The sequence below is a fragment of the Microtus pennsylvanicus genome, chromosome 8 (genome assembly GCF_037038515.1).
Source record: "Microtus pennsylvanicus isolate mMicPen1 chromosome 8, mMicPen1.hap1, whole genome shotgun sequence".
NCBI classification, from domain to species: domain Eukaryota; kingdom Metazoa; phylum Chordata; class Mammalia; order Rodentia; family Cricetidae; genus Microtus; species Microtus pennsylvanicus.
The window spans coordinates 72,251,115-72,276,439 of NC_134586.1; the positions used below are offsets into that span (position 1 = coordinate 72,251,115).

Below are 25,325 nucleotides of genomic sequence, written 5' to 3' on the forward strand. Positions count from 1 at the left end.
GTGGCTCAGGGTTTTTTTCTAGTCCAATCTTTTTGGTGTTCTGTAAGCTTCTTGTACCTTTATAGTATGCTACATTCTTAACTGGCTTGATCCTGTGCAGGTCTCATGCAGGCAGCCAGAACTGCCTTGAGTTCATGTACAACAACGTGACATCCCTGTCGGGTTCATAGGCCAGCATTTCATTACACTCCATACCATCCTACCCTTCTTTTTTTTTTTGATTTAATAAAGTTTTATTTTTCCAAAAGTACAGCTGATTGAACCTGTTCATGCATCTTCACCAGCAGCTGGGGCATCTCCACCCTTTGTGTTTCTGGTGTAAATTACTTGGGCTCTGTGCTTTGAAACAAGCTTGATAAGCCCTTTACTAAGGAGCTCCTGAAGAGCTGCCCTGGCCAAGGAACCGCGAATCTTCAGTCTCTCAGAGACCACGGCTGGAGTAATAAGTTTATAGTTGGGCACTTCCTTACAGAGTTTGTCGAATGTAGCCTTGTCAAACAGGACTAGATTGTTGAGCTTGTCCCGAACTTTGCCTTTGGACCACTTCTTCTTTTTAGCCTTGCCACCGGACTTATTTACTGGGTCTTTGTCTTTTTTGGCCGACTTTCCGGCATCTTTCTTCTTCTTGTCATCCTTGGGCTGCATGATGAAGTTCGGAGAGTGGCGACGACCACTGCAGCCTCCCTAAGATGTCGGGGAAAAAACCATCCTACCCTTCTTACATTCTTCCCACCCTCTCTTCCCTGATGTTTCCTGAGTATTGGAGTGGGGAGTTAAAGTTATTGCAGTGATAATCTATTTTTTAAAGTTTTTTATTAACATGCAAATACCATATACTAATCAAATTTCACTTTACTTTTTTTGCCCTCTACAATTGTTGATTGGTTGGTTCATTCGTTAGTTGGTTGGTTGTTTGGTTTACTTTCAGAGACCATGTTAAAAGTCAATTGGCAATTGAGCATGGTGATACAATCAATGGTTGAGGCATAGAAGCTGAGTTCATAAATTGAATTCCGACATTTGGAAGGAGAGGCAGGAAGATTATGATTTCAAGGCCAGCCTGATGGTGTTCTATAACTTTTCCTGGGGACATATCAGCAAATATTTATTCACCCCAGGTAGAGCACCAAAGACCAAAGAAATTATTCCATCAAAGTCTAGCTCAGTGAACCAGTAGTTTACTGTGGTTACTTGGGCAAGGGGGTACTCACAAGAAAAGGGATGATTTAAGAGCAAAAGGCCACCAAGAATAAATGACATTTCTTGACCCTTGAAAGCTGCGTCTCTGGCACTCCCATGTGACTTGTGGGCAGCTCAACTGATCAGTCTCTTCTCCACAGCACTCTTGATTGATCTGGTAGACTTCATGGGAGTCCTGTTGATCCTGGGAGCTTTATTTTCTTCCTGAGTCATTAGTAGCCCTCAGTTTTGCTCCTTTCGGGAAAGAATGTTTCAATTCCTATAAAATTGCTACACAACAGAGTGGGACTTTATAGCAAAACAAAAACAAAGCAAGCAAGTCAACAAAACATTAGGATTAGAAGGCATACAATCTTGCTCAGTAGGTAAGAAGGGCTCTGTATTAATCACAATTCATAAAATAGAGCATTTCGCCCACCTTGGACAGCAGCTTCATCTCCATACCTAAAAATCACAGGAAAATAAACTTCCAACTTAATCAGTTTAAATATTTTTTACCAAGTGAAAAAATCTTAGCCTCTCTTATAAATACAGAAAGAGTTGACACTAAGTGTTTCTTGGCCTTGAGGGCTTCATGAATGATGATCCAGCCTAAGAAAGAGCAATTTTATTCAACAAACACCAGCTTTGAATATGACTTCTCAAGAAGCATTAACGAAGAGGAAATAATTACAAAAATAATGAGATGAAATTACTTCAACTCAGCCTCCTTTTTCCCAAGCTTAATGCAAGCGTATAATCTGCATGCTGTTGTATCATTCTCTATAACCACTGCATTAGCATAAATAGAACATTCAACTGTATATGGTAATTATTCCATTATGATGATCAAAGAGAAGGGGCAGTTGAAAGCCCTCTCCAGTGCCACATCCCAGCCTAAGAAAAGATCATTGCAATTTGGAAAAAAAAAAAAAGGCCCAATCTTGGTGCCAATAACAAAAATGTGCTACTTTTAAAAATAGGCACCTATCTTCCTCAATAAGAATAAAACAGCATTTTATGTCCTTAACAGTTCATTGTTCCTAAAACTTTTAGCACTCTGACTTCTTTAACTTTGGGTGGTTTTAGAAACAAATCAAGCAACTGCCACTCCAGGCAAAAGGTACAGTTGCCTGCTGGGACCAGCTCAGATTTCCAAAGGTGATGATAGAGCCAGACAGCCACATCTCCCAGCAGTTATAATCAAGACCAAACCATAGGCCTTTCTCTGAAAGGCTCTGGAGTTGGCCCCATAACCTCTGATTACAAGGAATGAAAACACTTTTGAAGCACCATGAGAGTCTGTCTCACTCAGAGATGGCACAAAATCATTTAGGAAGCCACATTTGGTCACCATTCCAAACAACTCCTGTGACAGGCATCTGAGGAGAGAAGCTGCAAGCTGCCCCAGGACTACCCTGAAGCTAAAAATCTGCCCACTTCTTCTCTGGGCAGATTTTCTGCTGTTGAAACCCAGTTTGAGGAAGGCAGCTGTCAGCCACATTTGGCCAGAGAGCTAAATAGAAGCCTCTAGCATTCAGAGCTTGAAAGAAAGACAAAGAGGGCGAGGGAATGGAAAGAGGAAGAGAGAAATGGAGGGAGGAGAAAGAGGGAGGGAGAAAAGAAGGCAAAAAGAAAGGAAAAAGGAATTGCTGAGTGAATGGAAAAGAGTCCAACCAGTGAGGCTTTAGTGGGGCCTTGGAAAAGCAAAATGGGCTTTCTAGAGTTTTGGTGGGATTTTTGTTTGTTTTGTTTTGTTTTTGAAAACTCTTAGCTGAATCTAAAATTAGAGATATTCTTGGGACTAAAAATTACATCTGTGTTTGCGTTCTGGAAAAAAAACATCAATATCATGATAAGAAATAGAAGGTTCTTTAAAAAATGTCTAGGAAACATTTCAAATCAAGCTACCTGGGAAAATTGCCACCACCAGTGTATAAAACCAGGGGTGTGCCAACGTTGCCTGCCCTTATGATGCTCACATGGTAATAGCAAGCCGTGCCAAGAAAACCAAGTGCTCTCCTGACTGACCTGTCACAGAATCTTCTGCGTCACAGTGCCTAGAAACTGCTATTCTAGTCTGGGTAGATCACTCTAGGCTTGGGTAACAGATAAACCCAGTCAGTGGCTTAGCAGAACAAGGGTTCACTCCTCATTCAACCCACACTCTGCCATAACTATGATCCAGAGGCCAACGCAGCTTCCAGCTTGTGAATCTAGCAACCTGTGGAACAAAATAAAAAAAAAAAAAACACCAAACTCTAGAAAACCCATTTTGCTTTTCCAGGGCCTGACCAAAACCCCACCGGCTAGTCTCTTTCCTGTTCACTCACATATGGAAGACCTGCCACCATACCCGGTCAGAAAGAAAAGATGGGGAGGGCACAGTGAGTGCTTTGTCATCTGTGTGGCACAAGTATCCAGGAAATATGAAAAGAGCACATTTATACTAGTAAGCAGGAACTGGATCCAGTGGTACAAAAACAGAGGAAAGAGGAAATAACCTCCTTTACTGAGTTAGCAGTGTTAGAGATCATTTATACAATCCCCAGAATTGATCAAGAAAAGACAATGACACATTCTCAAGCATTCTGGAAGAATTTGAGAGAAAGGACATGGAAGAAATAATTGAAAATGTCACCACAACTATCCTCTAAAATTAAATTAGAAAGGAGAAATTATTTAAAAGGCATATAAAATCGGAAATGTGGATGTTATCAAACAAAGAAGTATTTAAATTCTTGAATTAAGAGAATGGAAAAAATAAGAGTAGTACCTGTTTAAAATATAAAAATTAGGATGTATAGCATCATGAAAAAATTTTTCTAAGTATAAAATTTTATAAATCTGTCAAAGATCTCTCTTGGATAGAAGACAGGAAGGCAGAAATATAATCTACTTTTAATACAGAACAAAATTCTAGAAATTATTGTAAATCCCTAGAAGAAAGCAATACTTAAAACTGGGTTTAATTAAAGAAAATTAAAATACAAAATTCAATATTTATAAAGAAAATATATAAAATGGGTAGACTAGAATCTGCAATTTAGTGTTTACCAATGCAAAATTTTATCCTGAGATCCATTTAAATGTGTTAGTACAGAGAGAATATGACTTAGTATCTGACAAAAATGTACAGAAGAGATGAAATGAAAGCTTAGAAGCTTTAATGAACAAAAGATATGATCCTACTCTACCCCAAGTTTTATCATAGCGTATCTATGTTGCCAGCCAACTGGTCTACCACACAGAAATTGTGGGTACACAGAAAAACGTTCTTAAAGTGCTAGTATTTGGCATTTTTATATCCCCAAACCCTGAACAAGGGCAAGCAACTGGGAACAGCAACAAGTGACACCTCCAATGTTACAGCTCTTATGCAGGCTTTCTGCATCAGAACCCTTAACTCCACCAGTGCTATGGCTCTTGTATGAGCCTAGAAACAGACTCCTTAGCTCCTAGAGTAGTAGGCATTGCAGTTTGCAAGTATACCTAGATATTGATGATAGGAGCAGGAAGTGCCACAGTGCAGAATGCCCATCCTGATGGGAGGTTCTCTAACAGGTGAGAGACTCAAGCCTCAAAGACAAGGGCACCATAAGACAGACAATGCTTAGCTTCATGAGGCCCCAGTTTTTGGCAGCCTGAATCCCAAGCATGATTCCTGTATCTTTTTCTGATCTTTTATCCTGAGCATGATCAAGATAGGGCAGCTCACTAGTCTACAGAGGTCTTGAGGCTTCTTCCAAATTTAAGATTCCCTAGTTTTCTAATTTGGATAAAAGTAGTTTACAGAGTGGTTGTCTTTGAAGAACTTTTCAAACAGAATTTCATCAACATATGGGAAAGAAATTGTTTATACTTTAAAAAGTATTTTAAAAAATGGTGACTGTAGGCCTTTCCCTAGAATTGGGTACTGTGTTGCTGCTACCCAAGATTCTGCATCCTCAAACATTCCTCAGTGACATTTGTCTAATTACATTGGGTCTAACCATCACAAAGCAGTGAGTACAGGCCCGAAGAGACAAAGGAAAGAGATGGATGGAACTTTTCTAATACTATCTATGTTCTTCTCCTAATTGTGAGATAAGTCCTAAATGATCCTGGAATTAAGTACTGGAATAATGCCAGCATTAAAAGAAAAGACAATTATAAGGTAACAAACCCAGAGACAGACTCAAACAAACATTCCATGTGAGTTTCCCATATCTTAACAGGGAACAATGAAAGTAAAATAATTTTGACTAAGGAGTTGACTTTAATCACTTAACAGAGGCATCAACCACAAGTGCCACTTCATCAAGGCCAAGGTCAAGCACAAGAAACTTCGAGACTGGATTCTGTAGACAGGACCAATGGAGCTGTTTTACTCTCTGATCCTCAGGCAAGCTTTATTTATTAAAATACAAATGAAATGCCCTTCATTATTCTGTCTTATTTTTCATTTCATGATAACTTCTATTAAGATCATCTTTGGAAAATATCAACATCACTTGGTAGCCACTTAAAATTCCCAAAAGTTTATTTTAAAAAAACCATAGAACATCATGCACATTATATTCTTTATCATGAAAGGAAACATTTTACAGAAAGAAATTTCAAATTAATTATGCCTAAATTTTTCAAACTTCCTGTGGTAAAATAAATGATAAATATATAGGTACATAGATGCATAAATAGATGGTTTATAGACAGATAAATGATACATTATCGATATATAGTTGGCAAACAGATGATAAACACATAGTAGATAAATAGGTGATTGATAATATTAAATACATAAGTTAGATATATGTGAATAATATATTACATGTTTGCTTATTAATAAACATATTAAGCTCTAGAAAAATACATTCCCCTTCTCATTTTTCCTAGTTTTGATAACTTTAGGACACAGCCAAGAAAAAAAAAAGATAGAATTTCCCACTCTCAAATTCAAAATATTTTTCTTCTTGGGAGTAACAGTCCTCAGATGGTCTGACTGCTTTCCACCATGACATTTAAGCAGAAGACTGTGGAGCAGAAGGGCCTACTGGGAAGCCTCCAGCTGACGGGCAGATAAAAGTCTCCAAAAGGACAACGATTGCCCAGGATAATTCAGACTCTGGTCGCCCATCAACAACTCTGATCACACTGCCCTACAGGAAAATAAGTAGTTCAGTGATACAGAGCAGCCCAGAAGAAAGAGATGGCATCCCTGTATCAGTGGGGATTCATCGCACCTCTTCCTGACCCAACTCCAGACACAAGGAGATGGCGAAGTGGTGGGAGTGGCCAGTTGCTCTGACTTACGCAAGAAAATGATGTTTCAGGTAATTAAGCCTGGACCCCACAGAACTTAGCAGAGAGAGGCTTCCTAATTAAAATGTGTCTGAAAGATGAGAAAATGAAACCAAGACCTCAGGGAATCCTTCTGCAAGGCTGGAGTGTTGTGAAGCTGGTGGCAATTATTCAGAAGGACAGACCTGCTTTCTGTGTATCCTCCCGATGACTAAGTTCCTTCACTCAACTTGTCCCATATAAAATATGTATTCAGAAATTTTCCTAAATGAACACGAGCTTTGTTTCTCCTGCTGTTTGTGTATCTGACTTCTTTTTTATAAAATGGCTAGAAATAATTGATATTTACGTGATGCTTCTCATTCCACCTGCTTCTTTCACTTATTTTTTTAATCTCAGAACATCTATTTTGGCAATTAAGAGCACATAGTTAAAAATGGTAACCATAAGACTCAAAATCAACTCCCAAAATCCACAAAACTAGGTCAGGTTTTTTTCCTCCACCCTAACTAGTCAAGACGTGTGTGCACGCACATGCGCACGAGTGCATGCATGCAAAGGCAAGGAGAAGGTGTTGGTTCCATTGGCGCTGGAGTTACGGGCTATTGTAAGTTACAGTGTAGATGCTGGGAACCAAATTCTGCTCTTCCATAAGAGCAGCAAATGCTCTTAACTGCTGAGTCATCTCTCCGGCTCCACTTTATCTTTTTCTGAGCTGAAACCTTGGGGCTTGCCAAGCATCTGCCACGGCTCCATGCCCTTTTTTTCTTTTGCTGCATCTGTGTTCCCCACCTCACCTGTTTTCCTCCTTTGCCATTCAGCTTTTCGCTCTTACATTCATCCTCTCCCACTTCGCAATGTGTCAAGTTCATCAGAAGGGAAGCAGCCACTGATTCTAAATGCCACAGTGAGGAATGGCCCTGCAGGAAACAGATCAATTGCAGGAGACCTCAGAACTCAAAAGCAAAAGTGTCCTTCTGAAGTCACAGCTGCTGAGAGAATCAAGGCTCGGGGTGGACTGCTTTGCCCTACCGCACCGACGAGAAGGAGAAGCCTGTTGAGTCAAAACTGATTATTTTTTTTCTTCACTGTCTGATGAGGAGAGCAGACATTACAGGAACACTCCTGGAAAAGGATTACAGTGCTATAGAAAAATAATTGGAATGTTTCATCTCTCTGCTTGTTGAAGTTGCTCTGAGGAATAGCTAGATTAATTAGAAAGGGGAGCATGATTATTTCTCCAGCTCAGTCTTGTGATGGCCAGAGATGCTTCTCTTTACATTAGTCAGTGTTACATCTACAGATGAGCCAAAGGACAGAACAAAAGGAACAGATCTGATATTTTGGCAACTTCCATCTCTTACGCTACAGTGTGTGTGTGTACCTATGTATATATGTATGTGTGCATACCTAGATACACACAAACACACACACATATCCATGAGAGACGTGTAAGGTATGTAAAGGACACACTGGATTATGGTCTTATTCTCTTTATCCACTGCACATTTATCTAACATAGTCAAATGAGGAAGTAAATGGAAGAGGCATTCGTTGAGTACTTTCTGTATCTCAGGCTCTGAAATGGGAGTCTTTATGGGTGTGCACCAATGCACCGTGTATGTCCCCTCAAACTTTGCATTTTCAGGGAATGAGCTTATGCGAAGAATTCAAACCCACAACAGTCTGATCTCATCAGTTCACTTTTTTTTTTCAAATTCCTCTTGTGTTTATCAGTGATAATGTCAGAGATTATACCACTTATTAAACACATCATTTTTTTGGAAGAGAACTCCAGCTGACCCATATCAGATGTACGTGGATAAGAAATAGACTTTGTCTTAGTCATGGATATTTCAGGGTATGTTTTTTTTTATTACAGTATATATAGCTTAGCCTGCCACAGCTAATATACTGATAGACATGAGGAGGAGTTAAAACCTCCAGAACAAACTTGAAAAGAGGTTCATCCATCCTGACCAGGAATGAGGCAGAGGAGTAACTTCTGGAACAATCATGAGGCTAGCAACAAGGTGTTGAATCACTTCTCGTGAACACAATCTGAACCTTCACTGTCTTAATGTGATAGAGGAAAGATCATGGATATCTCCTTCCAAGTTCAACTGACAAGTGTATTGTCATAATTGCCCAGAAAATAGGAACAATAGGAGAGAGAGAGATAGACAAGAGAGAGAGAAAAAATTGATGATAATGGTGAAGATAGATAAATAGATAGATAAAAGATGGACAAATAAAAAACAAATAGATAATAGGTAGATAGATAGACAAATGATGAGCAGATAGATGATAGATACACACATACATTTATACATATATACATACGTGGATCCTGTCTACAAGGTTGGAGAAAGAGAGAACAAAAAGCTTCACTTAAAGGTTTTGTCATTTGACCTCTCATGGCAGTTGCATTTTTAAGGCCTATGATCTAGTGTATATTCCAATTCCTATTCAGGGTTTTCATTTACGTGTTCTTCTGTTAACATGATTTCCTTTGACAAGGGTTGTGCAAAAGTATACTTAAATCCACAGAGGCAAGAAGTATGGGCCTTTCCAGCAGCATGGGAGATCAACAGGGAAAAGATGCTTTAACAAGACTTTCGCAAGACACCAGATTATTCCACATAAACACATGGTCATGGCATGTCTATGACCTCGCCACTTTCCTTCACAGAAAGATGATAACTTCATCTGTATGAGCCATCCTTCATGTTAGGCACACAGCCACTTAGTGGCCCTCCATCAGACTCTGGAATCCTTGCCTCTACCATAAACACAAAGGAAACATATTTCAGTCTCTAACAGGATTTTCCTACTTTCCCCCATAGACTCACAATCCCAGAAGGACCCTCCACTCCAGCTCCCCAAGTTCACAGTACTCTGAAATGCACTTCTCTTGGGTGTCAAATACGTGCCTAAAAACACCCCACCTGTTCGAGCTGTCAACTTATTTAACTCAGTGGTGGACAGCAAATGTGTTTAGGGGAGAGAATCAACTGTAACCTAAAAATTAATAGCATAGAAACCAACACGAAGAATCTGGAGAGCCTGGAGGCAGATTAGGAAACTAGACAAGTATGCAGGAGACAAGGGTCCTGACAAGACGGCTAGGTACTTGACAAATGTGCCTCCAGCCAGTTCTTCAGTTCCTCCACACACAGGGAATATGTCTTCTCCCATCATGGTCAAGCATTCAGATCATTTTGAAAGGAGCAAGGCTGAAGATCACCTTGCTTTGTTACCTCAATAGGTCATTATTTTGCTCACTCCTTCAATTCTCACAATGGGAAAGAGCAGTGGGAAATACTTCACATTAAGATTTTTTGGAAGGGTCTGGACTGCATAATACAAAGGTAGAAAACTGAAGACTCAGGAGGAACTTTTTTGTTTTCTTTGGTTTTTGAGACAGGGTTTATCTGTGTAGCCCAGGCTACCCTAGAACGCACTCTGTAGACCAGGCTAGCCTAGAACTCACAGAGATGTGAGAAAGCTTTTTTATACAAGTTCATTCACGGCTTGGGATACCATATCAAGTCTCTCTATCTACATGAACCTCTCTCTGTTTCTCTCTCTCTCTCTCTCTCTCTCTCTCTCTCTCTCTCTCTCTTTCACACACACACACACACACACACACACACACTTAAAACTCTAACCACCAATCTCCCCACACCAAATGGAGATGCTCAGGATTCCATTGAGAAAGATCCAGAAAACATTACATAGGAAGAACAAGAAAGTGAGGAATAGAAGGGGGGGGTAGAAGAGGCGAGAGAGAAGCTAAGAAGAAAGAAGAAGAAAAGGATGAGGAGGAAGAGGAAGAAGGAAGAGAAGGGGCTACCAGGGTCCACACATGGGAGCAGTAGTTGCACAGGAAATCCTGCACATAGCATAGATTCCAGAGCACAAGGACTATGCTGGCTACTAATAGAAATCTGCCCTGTAAACACTCAGAATAGCAGCTACTCTGCTTGTGATAACAAGGCTATGATAAAGGAGATTAAAATGCAGCCCTCCAGGGAGCAGCAGAAGAAGAAAAATGTTTTCTCCACAATAGACACAGCCAGAGATCAGAAATAGAACCAACTTGCAGAGATCGGAAGCAGGAAAACATGATAAATACCCAGTGGGAAATGAAAAATCATAGACAATAAATTCTAAAAGTCTAGGGAAAGTAGAAATCCAAAAACTCAGGTAAAATAGTGTGGGGAGTTGCTGAAAGGAATGAGATTTTTGCACAAATGGCTCAAATGTGACTCTCATAACTGTAGGCCAGACCCAGAAAAGCCAACGTTCTGCCTGTGAAGTAGCATCTCACTATTCCCTCCACAGAGTCTGTCTTCACATGCCAAGAGCAGAAGCAGCATGGCTTTGCTTGCCCACCTCACAGATCAGCTGCCCTTCCTGTCTCTCTGCGTGAGCCTCGCCAGGAATTCAAAATGGAATGCCTTTTATCACTGTTTCTTTGACCTTAATTTTCAACTCTCAGATGCAGGGAGTAAAATCTTCCACTTTCTACAATCCAGCAGAGTTTAAGCTTTTTATTGTTTTCTTCAAGAAAACCCAAAAGTCGGGAAGTCAGAGAAAGGTTGCATCACATTTGTGATGAAAGATCCAGAGGCGGGTCCTTCAACAGCCCATCACGGCGAAACCTCAGCTGTGTCTGAGGAGTGAGCAAGGCTCCTTCACGAATGCTCACCGCATGTTCTAACTTTCATGCTTTAGGCTAGATCTGAAATGAAATCTATTCTCTTGATAAGCCAGAACTAAAGGTCACATTTTATCATCCTTTTCTGCTCTCAGACAGAATAGCAGCCCTAGGAGATGAAATGTGGATCAGAAACCCTCCGGGGTCAAGGTCAGACTTGAAGATGTAACCCAGCAAGTCCCTAAACCCAGCCAACACTGAGAGTTCAGCAGCAACTGAACTGACTTAACTAGAATGGGCACAGGGAGTGTCTAGGCTAACTGGCGTCCTCTCTTTCCCCACAGTTTTTAATCCATCCAGGTCTCTAAGCTGTAGGGTAGTACCACCCATATTTAAGAGAAATCTTCTCTCCTTAATTGTACTCTCTGGAAATTCCCTCCTAGGTACACCCAGAAGTGATTTCTAATCTTCTAGACACTTTTCAAGTTGACCATCAAAGTTAGCTCTGTTGAGATCTAAACTGTTTGAAATCTTGATGCCATGCTCCAGCAGTATAGCTGTATACAGTACATGTTTAATAAGTATGTTGCAGGAGGGTAGGAGGGAAAGACAGTAGAGGGAGAGAGAAAAAATATTAGTAACATGATCCACTAAGTTAGTTTACATCTTCTCTTTGCCCAGGACTACTCTCAGCTCAGCTCATTCGTAGTCAAGCCCTGTTGTTTTCTTCTGGGATACAGAAATTCTCATTCACCCCCGACCCTTTTAAAGAAGATCTCCTGACATCCAGAGATAAGAGATCTTGGCCTGTGCTGACTGCCCTCCCTCTGCATCTCCAGTCTGTCAGCCTCTCTAAGAATAAAGCACTTTTCTCCTGTTTTACATAACGCTGCACCTCAAAACCACATCATCTAAGGACTATGGACAGAGTGCCAGGTGGGGATCGTCACACAGCACTGGAGGTCAGTCCTGCCATGTCACCAGCCTCTTTCATTTCGGTGCAGATACACTATTGCTTCTTAAGAGTCATGCTTACCAATGGGATCTATACGTCCTGTGATTCCATCACTAAACTTGTCAATTGTGTTGGTTAATATCACCAACTTGACAGGAGGTATAAGAGTCCAAGGAGACAAATCTCCAGGCATGTCTGTGAAGGAGTTGTTTAATTTCTAAATTTGGTTAATGGGGTGGGAAAGTTACCCTAAATGTGAGTGGTGTTGTCTATGAACTGGAGTCGCAAAATAAATAAAAGGGGTTCATCACAAGCCTGGCCCCCATCTCTGCTTTCCAACAGAAGAGACCAGGTCAGCAGTTGCCCCTGCCCCTGTTGCCTTGACCTCTTCTCTGTGAAGGGCTGCACCATGAGCCAGGCACTTGGACTGACCCTTCCATCTATTTGTTGCTTTTGCTGGGTATTTTGCCACAACAATGTGAAAAGTAACGAATACACGAGTGTTTACACTGTTGATTCCGTTTCTCAGTACTAAGATGGGGACATGGTGCCTCATCCTCTTCCTCCTCCTCCAGCTTTCCTCCCTCTTCCTTCCTTGCTCCTCTTTGTCCTCCTCTTCATCTTCCTCACCATCCTCTTTCCTCTTCCTCTTTTTCAATATAGAGTAAATAGGGACTATTTTATCATGTTATTAAGTCCTTTACAAAATTATTGATTAGTTACATAATATTCCGTTGTAGATATGTATCTAGTCTCCTTTTTGGAGATTCCAGCGATTTCTGATTATTCACTATGGTTCTAAAAGCACCTGGAATAAACGCCTTCATTGGTAAGTGTTAATACACAGGTTTTCTACTTTTCCCTTTATTTTATGTGTATAAATATTGGTCTGTAAGTACACCTGTGCACTGCATATGTGCAGTGCCCACAGAAGCCAGGAAAGTGCATCAGGTCCCCTAGGATTGAGGTTACAGATGGTTGTGGGCTGCCATGTAAGTGCTGGGAATTGAATCCAGATCCTATGGAAGAGCATCTGGTATTTTTTACTACTGAGACATTTTTCTTGTCCCATAATACACAATTTTGATTGTCCATCTAAAATTAAAGTGCTATAAGAGGAATTTCAAAGTGGGAGTTGGTCAGTTTTGTGTCTCATAATGACTGTCATTAAGTTATTCTCCAATGCTGGTCAACACTGAATTGCCACTAATATAAACCAGAAGATATTTTCTTCTCCTCATCTCGTGAATATTAAATATGGTATTAGCAGATTCTATCCAAATCTGACAATCAGCAAAACATATCTCTTTTAAAAAGATGTTGGTTTTTTTGTCTTTGTTTTCTATCTTTTACAACTTTCTGGTAGCATCTTTTGTTTATTTTCTTTCTATGCTTTCTATTATTTTTTCACTAGTCTGTAGGGCCGTTTTAGAACCAAGCATCTAACCCATTGAACAGGCTGTGGCAAAAAATTTTCCACTTCTATTTATTTTACTAACCAACCTACCCATGTTTATTTTCAATGTTAAACAGGAGTGTTTCCCTCACACGGCACCTTTGCCACTTGTAACTCTTTAATCCGCTGGGTATTTCAATTCATTGTGTGCTGGAAAGGGAGACATTTTTTTCTCCAGATATGTAATTTACTGCCCCAATATACTAACTAACCTTTTAGTTGCCCACAAACTAACTAACCTTTTGATCACTAATTAGAAAGCACTTAGCCATATTCTAAATTCTTACAATAAAAATATCTGCTTCAGGCTTGTTCCTGTGTCATCTGTTAAGTTACCTGCATTTTTACTTCAATATCACAAAACTTGACTTTAGCTTTAAAATGCACTTTGACATCTAGTAAAGGTAGCACACACTACAAATTTCTAAAAGAATCCTTGGAATTTAGTTGGAGTCACATTAAATCTTTGAAACTGTAGGAACCCATAATATTTTTACAAACTGAGGGTTCCTATTTAGGAATATTGCATTTTTATCAATTTAGGGACATAGTTTTAACCCTTTTAAAATATCTTCCTGCAGTATTTTATAGTTTTCTTTATCTAGGCTTTTTACTAAATTTCTCATTAGGGTGAATTACAGCAGTTTTCCATTTGTACAGCTCACATGGGTAGCATCTTCCCTTCTATCTCTGAACAATAATAGGTATATACACAAAAATTACTGAGTTCCCTGTATTTATTTTAGATCTGTTTTGCACTCTGATTTCTCTAGCTCATTTTTTATAACTTCTCTTATTCTCCATGTCCTATTAATGATTGACTTTCTCCCTCCCTTACTCCATGACGTAAGAAATGGTTGCCATCTACCTTTGAGGGTGGGGGTTTGTGATCTGTCCTGTTCAGGAAAGATGAGCTGATGGAGGGGCCTTTTCCAATGTGAGCTTCTCTCAGAGATGCAGAGTGAGTGAGCAACCCCGTTTCCCCTTCCACATAAGGTCAAGGCACTCTGAAAATTTCAGATGTTTCTCTGAAAGCTCCTGCTCACATCCTTTGCCTCCAAATACACTTCTGTTCCACTTATCCCTCTCGCTATTTATTTACTTCCAGAGGATTCCTTCATTCCATGATCAGAATAGTTTCTGTCAAGAGAGTTTCTGTTCCTTTATTAGGAAGCTGTATGCACAGCTGGCTCCATGGTGAAGTCTAAAACAGGAAATGAGTTTCCCCAACTCCCAGCCTGTGTCACAGAGTTGGTAGGTTTTCAGTGTTCACTGCACGGAACTGGGAGGAGGCACTTTCTTACGTAGATTGATGCGTGTTAATAAGAAAATCAAATGAACAAGAAAAAAATTCTCACATCCTCAGTCACAGCGACACAGGCAAAAATAAAAACAAAAGGCTCTCTCGTTTCCTCATTCCATCTTTTTTTAATGCTACTGTTTGCTCCAGTTACAACCACCTGCTGCTCTGCAGCTGTATCAGGGAATAAGTTTGGGCACTAAATTACCAACTCGCAGCTTCCCGGTGGCTTTTCTACTAATGAGCTGCCAAGTCCAGAATGATGGGGCCTCTGTTTTAGCTGACAACCAAAACAAAACCTGGCCACTCTGAACAGGCTCCTCTCCCCCTGCTGCTTCTCCAGCTAAGAGGAGAAAGGCACATGAATCACCAAAGATTGAGACTCGGATCTTGACGGAAGTCGGAACACAGCTTCACGTGCCTTGAGAAACTGTGTATGAGTGTGTGTGTCTGTTATGTTTATTCCTGTAACAACGATCCATGTATAATATGAGAAAAACTTTAAGCCCTTCCACAGAGCTTCCTTTTCAAGAATTTACACATGATATAGGCAACTAGGTGAGAGTGGCTGGGCTCGGTGCTGTTCTTGTCTTTTCACTTCCAAAAGAAAATTCCAAAGCCTGGAGAGGTGCTCCGGTGGGGGCTGGAGTTCTTACTGTACAGCAAGAGGACCTATCTGGTGCCCAGCACTCAAGTCAAAGCCAACTAAGGTAACACACTCCTGTAACAGCAGCGCGGGGGAAGCAGAGACAGGCAGATCTTTCTTAGAGGCTTGCTGGCCAAAACGAAGTTCCTGGTTCCCTGAGAGTCCCTATTTCAAAAAATAATGTAGAAGGATGGTGAGATGGCTCCACAGATAAAATCACCTGCTATCAGGGTTGACAACCCAAGTTTGGCAAGACCCAAAAGGGAGAAGGAGAACATACACATGCACGCACGCACAGACACACACACACACACACACAAGCAAAGGGACCTTAAAATGCTCATTTTAACCCTCAGTTGGAGGCTATCTTGGCTACATGATTTTCCAATGAGCTGTTCAGCCAATCTAACGACTAAGACATATGCCCATGTTTTGAACGACTGTTTCTCCAGAATATGGTGTTTAGTGTGTTCTCTTCTTTGTGCCGCTGAGCTGTTCTTTAGTTGCTGACTAATCTAATGGTGGAATCGATTCCCTTCCTACAAATATTCCTGTTCAGCTAATATTGTTTGGAAGCAGGTTTACAGCTTTAAGTATTCTATGATATAAGCTTAATAAAGGTCAGCTCTTAAAAACCTCCGCTACCAGATCAAAGCACTGCTTGTTTGTGTGAAATGAAATCTAAAGGGTAGATGTTACAAATTCTCCGAGTGGATATTATAAAGTACACGAACTAAGATGACTGATGACTGCTCAGAGAACTAGGCCTTAGGCCCTCAATCTGAGTCTATCCGTTCCATTTTAGAGTTCCCGGCAATAGGTTTAATCACTGATGTTTTTGTTTGATTTGATTTTCAGCAGGATACAGAGGGCTTGGTAAGCAAATCCTGACAGCCATGAGTGAGTGGCTGTCCCTATTGATTAACAAAAGGCAATGGTGACAAGCAGACTGGGAACCCCAGAAACAGAGCAGCCAGCCCCCACTCCCGTGGGAGCCACACTGTGCCTACAACAGGGTCAGCAGGCGTTCTTCTACATCTCTCCAGAAGCAAAGCAGACTGAAACAGATGGAGCCTGTTGCCCTACTCAAGATCACAGAGGGAATTACAGAGTTTGGGTTAAATACTGCTTAAAGGAGTAGGTTTAATGCAGCAACTCCCCGCCCTTCAGGAGCCACCCATCAGGCTCACTCTGGGCCATGAACTTGTGGCCTCCCGAGCTTGTTTGTTCTACTCTGTTGATGCCAAATCACAAGGAGCATTTGAGGGAGAATAACAAATGAAAGGCAGAACCTTCTGGACCTCTGCTGACTGTTCACAGGGCAAAGCTCCAGGCCTCTCTGAAACAGTAATGTGCACTAATACTGATTCCTCCCTCCTCATCTTCTTCCTCTTCTCCTCCTTTCCTTTCTTCACCTCCCCCACTTCATCCTCTCTCTCTCCTCCCCTCTACTTTTCCCCCTCCTCCTCTGCTTCCTCACCTGTATTATAAAGAGGGAGAACATAACATCTCTTGCAATAGATGTTTTCTTTTTCCTTGTCCTGATTATTTCTATGAGCAAAGTAACCAGCCCGTCCCCCAAATGACAAAGTTACAAAGATATGCAAACCAGCACCCTCTTACTTGTTAGTCCAGCTTCCCAGGGGAGAGATCCCTCTATTACAGAGAGATGTCACTAAGCGATCTGCATATCCAAGCAGTGTGGCCAGGTCACTGTTTCTGTGTCTTGCAGCTTCTCTAGTTCTTTCGAGCTGCGGACACATAACTTCCATAGGATTTCTTGGACTGAGCAGCAGTACGAGTGGAGTGGAAATTGCACTTGGCTATGGAGACCTGTTGCTCTCCGTGGGTCTTAGAGAGGTTTAAGAGTGTGACATGTATTTACACAGCTGGCTTCAGGATAGTAGCAATTTTACAATTGCTCTGATATTAGCCCAAGAATGTACTCAATACCCAGCCGGTGTTCTCTGAGCCTGTATTAACAGTTAGAATCTAGAAGGATGATGATTACCTCCCAGCCAGTCTCAGTCATCCGCTGGGAAGGAGGAAGTTAAGTACCTTCTCTAGTTTCTAAGAGGTAGGAGGTGGGGGCAGGGGATAAAGAAATGCAATGTCCCCTTCCTCCTGACTCGTTTTTACTGTGTTTCAAGTCCCTGATTAAAGCCAAGTTGCCAATCTTCTGTAAAGTGATTGTCTTAGAGCAATGACTCTCATTAGGGGTGAGTGGTTCCATATGCCACCACTCCAATCACGGGTCACTTGGCAGTGTTCGGAGCCATTTTCACTTGTCATCCCTGGTGGATAAAGGACAGGAATGCTGCTAAACCTCCTCCAGGGCTTCAAAACAAAGCACTGTGGGCTCAAATGTCAGTAGAGACAGAGTTGAGAGCCTCTACTTAAGAGGCTTAATGGAACAAGTGGACAGAGAACAAATGAGACACAACCTGTAAACACCTTAGAGCCCCAGACTCGCCAAGTAGGAAGCCATCCCTGCAGTTAGGGTTGCTTTATCTTGCCAACCAGTTTCTTGGGCATCTGTCAGCCTGGGAAGATCAACACCAAAATCCCCAGGTAAGCTGAGCATATATTTAGCTGGCTCTATTTTCTCTCTTTTTCCCTGCAAGGTCCTCGGTCCATCCACACCTCTAACACCCAGAATCCCTCCAAGGTCTTTATGAGGCTCTGACTCATTCATACTTGGACTCAGTCTTATCCGGCTCCGGAAGCAATCTTGAGCAGAATCAGAAAAAGGAAAAGCAAGATTACAGCATTTGCCTTAACAAAATGTTCCCTTGACTACTAAGGAATACCTAGCTGCTTTCTCTAATAAGAGGTTAGCAACAAGCCTAAGACTATGTAGATTTCCATTTTGCAGTTAAAGAAACAAGCCCTCATGGAGGTTAAATAACAGACCCACTCTCTCAGAGCTATCAACAGTTATCAAAGGGCTAACATCCATGTGTGTTACCACACCGCCATGCCACATTTCGTATCCTTGACTTGCCCATTCTAAAATCATACCAAGCTGGATACAAGTTGTTTTTTAGATTTATATCTTGAATGATTGAAAGTAGATCAACAAACCTTGTAAATTATCAACATCTTCTTCAGTCTGTGTATTAGTTAGGCTCCTTTGATTACAAGTTACAGGAACCAATATCATATAGATAGAAGAAACTGGAGCAGTTTGCTACAGGGAATGTAAGGATTGTCACTAAAAGAAAACACACGTGCTGAAAAGCCACTCTGCTTGTTTCTCTTCTCTTGCTTTCAGTCCAGATCAGCTTCCTCAGCCTCCTCGTTTCTTTTGTTTATAGAAGACACAGCTACCCCACAGGCTCTGATTGCTCTGCTTCAGAGCCACCACAGCCATCCATTCATCTTTTCTCCCTTCTCCCTTCAGACCCCACCCCTGAAAACATAATCCTGGAGAAGAAAATACAATGAGTCCCCATATGAGATCATTGGCAACGTTCACCATGTGAAGCAAACACAGATCTCGAGGTGCCCTTTGGGGAGATTAACTAACGCAGGCTGGACACTTGATAGCAATCATATAAAGCCGGTCAAAAGCAGAATTTGCAGAGACAGATGTTAACTGTCTTTTTTTTTTTTCTGTTAAGCCGGTCAAAAGCAGAATTTGCAGAGACAGATGTTAACTGTCTTTTTTTTTTCCTGTTAACATCTAAGCTTGGGTAAGTTTAACAAAGACCCTGGGTAGAAGACCCTTTACTTCCTGTCCTGGGACTCGGCATCACTCCTCAAGGTCTTACCATATCTATTCATTTTTTTGAACTCCATTTAGATGATTATCTGAAGGGGGAAGGTATAGAGATTGCATAACCAAAGACAATCTCCTCTCTGAAACATATTAGTTACATTCATCTTCTCTGGACAGAAACGAAAATATACTAAATGATACCTCACCATGTTCCTGCAGACCCACCTCCTTACCTAACAGCCCTGGGTGTTCTGAATCCCAAAGTTCTGGTATTAAAGACATGAGCCACCACTGCCCATGCCTCATTGATTCTTAATGTGCATATTTGGCAACACAGAAATGAAAAGTGGGGGCAAACTGGCTAAAGTTTTCGCTACTAATACTTTGTTCAAAACTATACCATCAAGTCCTACCATTCCCACATTTGCTTTTCAGGATATCTTACAGTTCGTTGGTTTTTACTCTTGATTCTTTGACCTTTTGGGGGCCCACCACCAAGCTCCCAAATAAATCACACACAAGACTTTTTCTTATAAACCCCTGGCCTTAGCTTGACTTATTTCTAGTCTACTTTCCTTAGCTTAAATTATCCCCTCTACCTTTGACCTCTGGCTTTTTCCTTTTCTTATTTCTGAATATCTTACTTTCACTCTTCCTCCGTGGCTGGCTGGGCGGCTCGGTGGCTGGCCCCTAGTGTCCTCCTTACCTTATTCTCTTTTTCTTACTCCTTCCAGATTTCTCCTCCTATTTATTCTCTTTGCCTGCCGGCCCCGCCTATCCTTTCTCCTGCTTGCTATTGGATGTTCAGCTCTTTATTAAACCAATCAGGTGTTTTAAACAGGCATAATAACACAGCTTCACAGAGTTAAACAAATGCAACATGAAGGAATGCAACACATCTTTGCATCACTAAAACAAATGTTCCACAACATAAACAAATGTAACATTTACATTTATTAAATGTAAATTTAATCTTAAAATAATATTCCACAACAAAGGCTCTCTAAGACATTTGTTTCATGGGTATTGTAAAATAAGTGAAAATACTTAGATGCAGACACTGCATTTTGAGAGATAAAATAACAGCTCTGAAAAAGGGATAGGTCAGAGCACCTTCTCTTCCACCCAATAAAATGCAGCAATTCTGCAGAGCTGCTGCAGATACCGAGGTGGCTGTATTTCTAGCCCCGACTCATTACAGCTCTTAGTAAATAGTCTCTCTGTTGTGTTAAGCCATTCATCTTTGGAGAAATATGGCCCATTTCTCTGTTTATTTATCTCTTTAAAAATGGAAAAACATAAACTGTTTCACTATCATAAATTCCCCACTTTTAATAGTTTGAATGGTGGAACAGTAAAATGAAAGCCAAGCATTATTTTTATTTCTTGGGGTTTGTCATTTTGACTATCCTTAGTGCCATTTAATGTCATGATCCCCGAGAATGGCCTCAATTCTATTATCTATCTTCTGAAGATAATTTTCTCAAACTCAAGACGTTTAAAAGTAGATCAGAAAGATTAAGTGGAAGAGAGCTTAGTTGGTTCTTGTGTCCAGAAGTGCAGAAAAATCATAATTTGTAAGCCACAAATGCAAATTTCAAAATGCAGAAAAGAAACACAAAGGGGGATGAAAATGATGTGAAAACAAGTGTAAGTATTTCCTCGGATAGGAACAACACCACTCAAGCCATTCTGCCGTAACACTTCCATTAGTACAAAGGAAGCAAAATCTTGGGTAGCCCTAGAAAATAGTCCAACAATAGTTCTGGTGTTCAGAACTGGACTTTGATGGGAAGAAGTTGGCCTTGGATTATATAAATGATCAACCACACTCTGGTTCCTGAGATATTATAGCACAAAGAGTCTTCCAGACAAAGTCACAATCTGCTTGTCCCAAATACAGGGAGGTGATATAAAGGTTCGCTTCTCACCGGACTTCAGAACCACACCAGACAGGGTGCCCGCTCAACATCCCTGAGCTTTCCAAAGTCCAGAATGGATTGGATTCCCAAGAGGAAGAAAACATTTGAAGAATAAAAATAGTGAGTGTGAAGGTCAGAGCTCCCACAGAAGCATCCAGGCTGACATACTTCTAAAAATGCACACACCTTTGCACATCTAACACACAGCCAAGTGTTCCTATCAATTCACATCACTGTGACTCAGTTTCCTCCATCTCCTATCAAAGCTCCCATATAAAACCTCTCACTGCCCAGAGGGAGAAAGTGGGGAACAGGTATGTGCATCTCAGGTCAACGGAGCTGCTTTTCACAGTGGGAGACTCACCTAATCAAAGTGCTTAGAGCAGAAGACCTTTGTATACTCCGCCATAAAGGAGACATCTCTGTTACCAGCTCCAAGGCCCAGGGAACATTGCAGAAGAGAACATGGAGAGATTTATAAGAGCCAGGAGAGAAATGCTATGCTACACTGTCTTCTGCGTGTGGCATGGTTGTTGTAGCTATAAACACACAACAGTTGTAGCTACCTTTGTGACCCCACACACTGATGGGGAGGCATGCAGCAAAGCTGAAGAGGGAACAACTGTGAAAAAGAAGGTGCCTTCCAGAAAACCAGGTAGGCTGCCTGTAGACCTTCTCTTCTTTCTGTGTTCCCCCAGATCCAACCCCCCAGTCTCATCCCCACTCCTGCAGCAGAACACCTATGGTGGCCTTCTCTGACCCCTGCTCCCATCTCCTATGGACCCCACAGATCTTTTTTACTAATCAAATTTTTGGTCTTATATTACATCCCAACCATAGTTTCCCCTCCCTCCTCTCCTGTTCCCTCCCCTATCTTCCCTTTGCCCCCTCATCCACTCCTGTTTCTGTTCAGAAAGGGGTAGGCCTTCCATGGGTGTCAGTGAAGCACAGCATATCAAGTTGAGGTAGGACTAAGATCCTACCTTTGTATGAAGACTGGGTGAAGCAACCTAGTTTGGGGAATAGGTGCCCAAGAGCCAGCTCAAGTGTGACAGACAGGCTCTGATCCCATTGCTAGAAGTCCCACAAATAGACCAAGCAACACAACTGTCACCCATATGTAGAGAGCCTGGATAGGTTCCATGTAGGCTTCCTAGCTATATGTCCAGAATCGGTGATCACTTATGAGACCAGGTTAGTTGTTTCTGTGGGTTCTCTTGTGACAACCTTGCCCCCCCACCACCAGCTCATACAATCCTTCCTCCCTCTGTTCAACAGGATTCGCAGATCTCAGCCCAGTGCTTGGCTGTGGGTCTCTACATTTGTTTCCATCAGATTCTGGATGACAATTAGGGAAGTCACTAATCTGATTACAGGAGAAGGCCACTTCAGGCACTATCTTCACTATTGATAGAAGTCTTAGCTGGGTTCAGCTAGTCCGGGTTTATCCCATGCTTTTTCAGACCTAGGCCAGCTGGCCTTGGTGAGTTCCCGATAGAACATCCCCATTGTCTCAGTGTGTGGGTGCACCCCTCGTGGTCCTGAGTTCCTTGCTCGTGCTCCGTCTCATTCTGATGGAGGAAGGTCATTGGCTAATAAAGGAACTGCCTTGGCCCATATTATTGGTTAGGACATAGGTAGGTGGAGTAAACAGAACAGAATGCCGGGAGGAAGAGGGAGTGAGGTCAGACTCGACAGCTCTCCTCTCCGGAGCAGACACCTCAGAGAGAGACGCCATGCTACTTGCTCCAGGGAAGACGCACGCTATGAAGCTCCGACCCAGGATGGACTTAGGCTAGAATCTTCCCGGTAAGACCAGTGCTATACAGATGATAAGAAATGGGCTAGTCCAGGTGGGAGAGTTAGCCTAGAAGATGCTAGGTAGAAATGAGCCAAACAGTGATTAAAAGAATACAGTGTCTGTGTAATTATTTCGGGGCATAAGCTAGCCGAGCAGGCGGCTGGGGTGTTGGGGACGTAGCCCCGCTGCGCTCATATTACTAAATCATTCTGCTCCTGATTTGGACCTTGAGATTTCTGTCCGGTGCTCCCATGTGGGTCTCTGTCTCTGTCTCCTTTCATCACCTGATGAAGGTTAATATTCATGAGGATGCCTATGTGTTTGTCTTTACCGCTGAACATAGCGGACAATGAGGAATACTGAAATCTCAAGAACAATCCCAGTGGGTTTTTTGATCCTACTGCACGTACTGGCTTTGTGGGAGCCTAGGCAGTTTGGATGCTCACCATACAAGACCTGGATAGAGGTGGGCAGTCCTTGGGCTTCCCACAGGTCAGGGAACCCTGATTGCTCTTCGAGCAGATGAGGGAGGGGGACTTGATCAGGGGAGGGGGAGGGAAATGGGAAGCAGTTGCAGGGAGGAGGCAGAAATCCTCAATAAATAAATAAATTAAAAAAAAAGAAGTCTTAGCTGGGGTCATCCTTTTGGTTTCCTGAGAGTTTTCCTAGCACCAGGTTTCTCCCTAACCCCAAAATGGCACCCCCATTAAGACATTAAATTTCGGTTTAGTTGCTGAGGAATCCCATCAGGATGGGTGAGTGTGTGCTATCCAGGGGCAGACCGTCCTGGAAGAGAGCACAAACCCCCTCCCCCAGCTCCTTCTGCAGGGCTGTCTTTCTTTTGCACGACCCAGCCCCCCCCCAGCACCCCTCCCCAACCCTGCCCTGCTGTATGCTAGGACCAGTGCTCAAGTACAGTTTTAAGCTCCTAAACTAAGGCGACCCACCCAGAGTGGTGAGTGCCTGCCTACCGGGCAGGCCTCAGGGTCCCCTGTAAGGGAGCCGGGCACCTTCAGCTCTGGCGCCAGGCTTCATGCGAGCTCCTGGTTACCACCCCCCCCCCTTGCTCCATTCATCCTGTTGGCCCTGGATCATTGGGCTACTGGCGGCCCTGTTTAGTTGCTGAGTAATCCCATCGGGTTGGGAACGGTTCCTACTTCTACACTGAAGAGATATACCCAGAGAGTCAATCACAGCAAAGACTGGACCAAGAGACCAGGCCTCTCCTGGCTCCATTTGAAGGAAGAGATGGGAAGGCGCCAATACAAGAATTCCTCCAACAACCTGAAAGGCAACATGACACCACCAGAAACCAGGGATCCCGAAATAAGAAGAATTGTACACCCTACTCCTGAAGAAATAGAAGAAATCGACTCAAAAGTTAACTATATGAAAATAATAGAGGACCTTAAACAGGAGGTGAAAAACTGCCATAAACAATTAGAGATTACAAACAAAAAGGTAGAGGAAATGAATAAATCGCTCAAAGACACGCAAGAAAACCAAGAGAAACAAGAAAAAGCAATCAAACAGGTTAGGGAAGCGGTTCAAGACATGAAGAATGAAATGGAAGCAATGAAGAAAGCACAAACCGAGGGAAGAATGGAGATGGAAAATCTGGGTAAACGAACAGGAATGACAGAGACAGGTACTAACAACAGATTACAAGAGATAGAAGAGAGAATATCAGACACTGAAGATACCATAGAGAAAATAAACACACTGATCAAAGAAAACAGCAAAACCAACAAATTCTCGTCACAAAACATTCAGGAAATTTGGGACACAATAAAAAGACCAAACCTAAGAATAATTGGAGTAGAAGAAGGAGAAGAAGTGCAGCTCAACGGTACAGAAAATATACTTAATAAAATTATAGAAGAAAACTTTCCCAACCTGAAGAAAGAGGTACCTATGAAGGTTCAAGAAGCATACAGAACACCAAATAGGCTGGATCAAAAGAAAACATCCCCTCGCCATATAATAATCAAAACACAAAATATACAGAATAAAGAAAGAATATTAAGAGCCGCAAAGGAAAAAGGCCAAGTTACTTATAAAGGTAAACCTATCAGACTTACACCTGACTTCTCTATGGAAACCATGAAAGCCAGAAGGTCCTGGATAGTTGTACTGCAAAAACTAAGAGATCATGGATGCAAGCCCAGACTACTATATCCAGCCAAGCTTTTGTTCACTATAAATGGAGAAAACAAATTTTTCCAGGATAAAAACAAATTTAAACAATACGTAGCCACAAATCCAGCCTTACAGAAAATTATAGTAGGAAAATCACTAACCAAGGAGTCCAACAATGCCCACAATAACTCAGTCATCTAGAGACCTTTCACCAGCGCATCTCAAAGAAGGGAAACACACAAACCCTACTACTAAAAAAGTGA

The 25,325-nt window shown here is 41.8% G+C and overlaps 1 pseudogene; it reads right to left on the reverse strand.

The window, feature by feature from the left end:
* Positions 1 to 205: 205 nt before the first annotated feature.
* Positions 206 to 698, reverse strand: LOC142855575 (small ribosomal subunit protein eS25 pseudogene; annotated as a pseudogene).
* Between the last annotated feature and the right edge of the window lie 24,627 nt (positions 699 to 25,325).